The sequence below is a fragment of the Cupressus sempervirens genome, chromosome 9 (genome assembly GCF_028749045.1).
Source record: "Cupressus sempervirens isolate cs-2001-9-10 chromosome 9, ASM2874904v1, whole genome shotgun sequence".
In the NCBI taxonomy this organism is placed as follows: domain Eukaryota; kingdom Viridiplantae; phylum Streptophyta; class Pinopsida; order Cupressales; family Cupressaceae; genus Cupressus; species Cupressus sempervirens.
Window position 1 is genome coordinate 771,166,599 of NC_143126.1, and position 6,000 is coordinate 771,172,598.

Consider the following 6,000-nt stretch of genomic DNA (forward strand, 5'->3'; position numbering starts at 1 on the left):
CCTTTACTATTGTCAAGGCTAGGCAAAATGGATACCAGCATCATATTGAAATGAATAAGAAGATCTATAAGATTGGCAAGTGAGACTAGGAATCTCACACTACAGACACTGATTTTGACTAGACTGAGAAGGATATCACTCCAATAGGTGGATTCCCTCACTATGATATTGTGAAGGATGATTATATCATGATCAAAGGATGTTGTACTAGTTCCAATAAGTGAGTTGTGACTTTGAGTTAAGGTATTATCCACAACTGGTTAAGGTATTTGTGTGTATAAGTAACCAAGAATAGTTTTACGGTAGCCTAATCATTTTATAGCAATATAGGATCCATCCACAACAAGTTAAGATATTTGTGTGTATAAGTAATCAAGAATAGGTTGAGGGTAGTCTTTACAAGATAGCCTAAATGATATTATTAATTTATTATGTTTTCTATAGTGATTTGGCTTTATAATATTAAATCTTTTGTAGTTGTAATGTGCGTGCACTATTATTATCTAAAAATTTGTTTTCCATGTTGAAACATTCTTCACTATTAAATCACTTATTCTGAACTTACAATCCCATGGGAACTCTGATATAGGATAAATGATTTTTGCATTGATGGAGGAATGGCTGCAAAAACTTTTGAACCCAATTTTGCATTGTTTAAAAATCATGTCACAAATATACTAGGTGTTCAGTTACTAGAAGTTGAGGTAAGTGAGCTGATATTCACCTATTTTTAATTTTTCTTGACTATCAATTGTTTGTCTCTATCCATGAAGTGATTTCTATTGAGACCATACAAGTTACCATCATAATCTTTTGATTTTCTGTTGTCCTCAATTAAACATGAAGTTGGGAAAGAAGCCTATGGCTTAGTATTGTTCATTTGGATGTCTTGGTTATCATTTTCTGAAATGTATTCTTCACAAGTGGGGATTATTCTCCTCAAGTCATGATCTCAAGTCTCTATAATATTAATAATAAAAGTAGAGATTTGGTGGTTTTAATTTTTTTAATTGTGTTGCATTTCACTAGTAGTTTAAGCATTTGTTAATGGCAGCTATTGGCATAAAAGGTATTGGAGGCATTCTTTTCATCATTGGAAGCATTCTAGAAACTTATTTTCTAGTTTGTCTTTCTTTTAGTGTGCCTCAACTAGATTCTAAATATGGACCAATTCCTACATTTTTTTCCAGACATTATGTTGAGTAGTATTTCTTTTTGACTTCCTTGCAGCTCATTTACTTAGTAGTTGTGACACCAATTATTTATGACTTCTACAACTATGACATGGCCTCATCTAACTATGTAACTGATTTCATTGAGTTCTTGAAGGTATGTACTTTTAAAATCACATGTTTCTAATCTTTAATTTAATGCATAATTTCATATGCAGTTTGTCTTAATGAGATGCAATTTGGATATGAGTTGTTTGTAATGAAGTTTATATTTTTGCAAATCACACGTTGCTATGCAAAAATAATTTATTTTGATAATTTTGATTATGGGATTTTTCCTGGTGCTGCTAGTTATTTGTGGCATCTCTAGGATTTTCTATTATTTATGCTTTCTACTAATTTCTCCTTGTTCATGCCAATTAAAAATCATTTCTATCCTTAGATTTTTTATTAAAGTTTATCTAATTTTTCTTCTGCTTGACTATGGAATAGGGCGTCCTTTCAGATGGTAAATTAATAGTAGTGAAGCAACTGTCATCTAAATCTAAGCAAGAAAAATGCGAGTTTATAGATGAAGTAGCTATAATATCTGTAGTGCAACATAAGAACCTTGTTAAATTGCATGGATGCTGTGTAGAAGGAGATCATCATATTTTCATCTATGAATATCTGGAAAATAACAACCTTAATGCACAAGCTTTATTCGGTAACAATATACAATCACCCCACTTACCTTGAGTTGTAAGCATTATTTTGTATCCACTCACATAGTATCAATGCAAATTAGAAGGCAATCAAAGATCTAACATCCACCTAGACTAGCCTACTCGGCTCAACATCTACATCAGAACTGCATGTGGGCTTCCTTATCTTCATGAGGAATCTAGTGCCTAAATAGTGCATTGAGACATCAAAGAATGTAATATCCTATTGGATAATTGTTTGAGCCCCAAGATAGTAGATTTTGTGTCATTGGATCTCAAGCTAGTCAAAGATGCTATCTTTGGGTTTTCTTTCAATCACCATGACTTTGCTTTATTGCTACACTTTTATCATTGTGCATTTGAAAGTAAATATTTTGCTAATAAAACTACAGCCAAGGAACAATTTGTAGTGGTTGAAATACCGTTTTATTACCTCTTAATCAATTCTTCAAAGGACTAAACAATCTATCTTAAGAAAACTACTAATAAAAACTTCAAATGAGTGTGAAGGAAATCTGAATACAAAGACAATAGACCATGGTTATCTCAAAGTCGAGTCCTGCTAATGGACCAAAATAATGTGGTTTTGTATTTTGATTCTCTTATCATCAGTTATTGTGATTTATTTGTAACATTATGGATTGTGGAATCTTGAAGTGTCTGAGTATTCATTTTCCCAAAATACTACTCAAAATACATCCACATCCTTGCAAATGTCAAATTCTCCATGAGATGGTTCCAATATCATAGACACACTTTTCTTCTTTCTTCCATGCTATATCAAGCAATTGCTTCTTATCCAAGCCATTTAATTTGCAACCTTTTAAATCTCTACAAAGATAAACTTGGAGCAAGAGATTTTTTCTTCTCAAAGGTGTCTTCTGATTGTAAAGCATCCATTCCATTATCTGTTGAACTAGATATGTCTTGTTCATTGAACAGATAATGGAATGGATGCTTTACAATTAGAGAACACCTTTGAAAAGAAAATTTTTTTTGCTCCAACTTTATCTTTGTAGAGATTTAAAAGATTTCAAATTAAATGGCTTGGATAAGAAGCAATTGCTTGATACAGCATAAAAAAGAAAATTTGACCAAACATTGGTGGAAATTTCGATCAATGCTTGTTAGTTTTCTACGTAACATTTTTCAAAATTTCCACCAACTAAAAAAAAATTTGACCAACCATTGGTGGAAATTTTGACCAATACCTATTAGTTTTCTACCAAGCATTAGTCAAAATTTCCACCAATCAAAAAAAAATTGATGAATGGATTGGTCGCAATTTTGACAAATGGATTGGTCAAAATTTCGACCAACATTGACAAATCAGGAACACCAAAAATTAAATTTTTTTGACAACTATATTGGTCAAAATTTTGACAAGAAAAACTTCGATGAACATCTTGGTCAAAATTTGGACCAACCCGGGTGGAAATTTTGACCAAAATTTGTTGAAAATTGAGTTCAAATTTACTAGTGTAGTTACTTTGAATGATAAAAACTGGAAGGTTTCAAAAGGTGTGAAAGTAGGCACCTTATATCTTTGTACAGGTCATATTGTTCCTTCTACTTTAATTGTTCTAGAGAAAAATGAATGTTCAGGAATAGTTGTTGTCGTTGAACAGGGATAAAAAATTAGCTGCTATAAATTATGATACAATGATATGGCACAACATACTTGGGCACATGAGTGAGTAATGTATGAAAGTACTTCATTAAAAGAAATTTTTTCTAGGTCTAAAATGTGTTAATATGGATTTTTGTGAAAGTTGTGTGAATGGAAAACAAGAGAGACTGAGTTTTGTGAAGACTGGGAAGGAAAACAAAAAGGAGAAATTAGAGCTTGTGCATACTTATGTATGGGACCAGCTCAGGTATCTTCCCTTGGTGGCTCTCATTATCATGTTATATTTATTGATGATGCAACTACCAAAGTATGGGTATATTTCCTTAGAAAAATATGATGTATTTCAAACTTTTAAGAAATGAAAGTACTTGGTTGAAAATAAGCCTGGTAAGAAATTAAAATGTCTCAGATCTAATAATGGTGGTGAGTATTGTAGTCATGAATTTGAAGATTATTGCTCCACTAATGGTATTCATAGATAGAAAACTATTCCAAGGACTCCACCAGAAAATGGAGTGGTTGAATGCATGAACATGACTATAATGGAACGTGCAAGGAGCATGAGGTTGCATGTTGGGCTGCCCTTACACATGTGGGTAGAGGCTATCAATACTATTGTACATTTGATTAATAGAGGTCCCTCTACTCCTTTGGGCTATGGTACTCTAGAGGAAGCATAGATTGGTAAGAAGGTGAGTTATTCTTTTCTCAAAACCTTTGGTTGTGAAGCATTTTCTCACATAGATTCTGAAAATAGAACCAAGATAGAAGCTAAGTCAAAGAAATATGTATTTTTTGGATATGGCATTAATGAGTTTAGTTATAGGCTTTGGGACTTTGAAAATCAGAAAATTGTAAGAAGTAGGGATATCATATTCAATGAGAAAGTGTTGTACAAAGATCTGTTGCAGCAACATGAGAAGAAAGAAGATGATTATGTAGTGTTGGATGATACTCCACAAGATGATGTTCAAGCCATTCCTCATGATGTGCAACAACCACAACCACAAATACCACACACACTAGTACATGTTAGATGGTCAACAAGGAAAATTAGACCTCCAAAAAGATTTTCTCCCTCTTTCTATTCTATTTTATTAACAGATGCTGGTGAACCTGAATGTTATGATAAAGTGCAGGTGGATACTAAGATCCAGTGGGAGTCTACAATGAAAAATGAAATGGACTCTTTGCTAAAGAATAAGACATGAGATTTATGCAAGTTGCTTGTAGGTAAAAAGGCTTTATAGAATAAGTGGGTTTATTTGTTGAAAGAAGAGGAAGGAGGTAAGAAAATATTTAAAGCTAGCTTAGTTGTAAAAGGATATGCACAGAAACAAGGAATCGATTTTGATGAGATATTTTCTCTTGTTGTTAAAATGACTTCTATCCATATTGTTTTAAGTATTGCGGCTACTGAAGATTTGCATTTAGAGCAACTTGATGTTAAAAAAGCCTTTCTTCATGGTGATTTGAATGAAGAGATATATATGGCTCAGCCATGGGGATTTGAGGTCAAAGGTAAGGAGAACTTAATGTGCAAATTGAAGAAAATTTTATATGGCTTGAAGCAAGCACCTTGGCAATAGTATCTAAAATTTGACAGTTTTATGCATGACCATGGATACAATAGGTGTCATTCATATCACTATGTTTAATTTAAGAGGTTGGATGATGATAAATACATTATTTTATGTTTATATGTTGATGATATGCTTGTAGCTGGGTCTTACATGGATCACATTAAGGGGCTGAAATGCCAGTTAGCACATGTATTTGCTATGAAGGATTTTTGGGTAGAAAAAAAAATCCTTGGTATGAAGATTTGCAAAGATAGGAAAAACATGAAATTGATGCTATCTCAAGCTGATTATGTTGAGAAGGTGTTGCAACATTTCTCTATGGATAATACTAAAGTTGTCAACACACCTTTACCTAGTCATTTGAATTTGACTAAGGAGATGTGTCCCAAGACACAAGAAGAGGAGGATAAGATGTCCAAGGTGTTGGCATTAAGTTATTATTTCTGTTAGTGACAACACTTATCTACATTAGTGTAGCCACCAAGAATTCTAGTGTTAACCGAGCTTCGTAGTTCACATCGAGCATTCTAGTGTTAATCGAGCTTTGTAGTTTACACCAAGTGTCTACATTGTATACCGAGCATTCAGTTGTTACCTTGTAAGTTCATCACTTACCAAGCATTTATGAAGCTATTGAGTGAATGAGAAATCCATCAGTGTCTACTGAGTTTATAATATTCACCGAGCTTCACAGCATTTACCGAGTGTTGAAAGTACAATTTTTACCAAGTAACAAAAGTATAGTGTTTACTGAGTGAAATCAAGGTAAATGAAGGATCCAATTTTTACTGAGTGACACTATATCTACTGAGTCTCCAATGGTTACTGAGTTCCAAGATATGTTGTGTGGTTAGTATGGACCGAGCCTCTACTTCTACCGAGTGCATGATGATGCCGAGTAATGTAGTGGA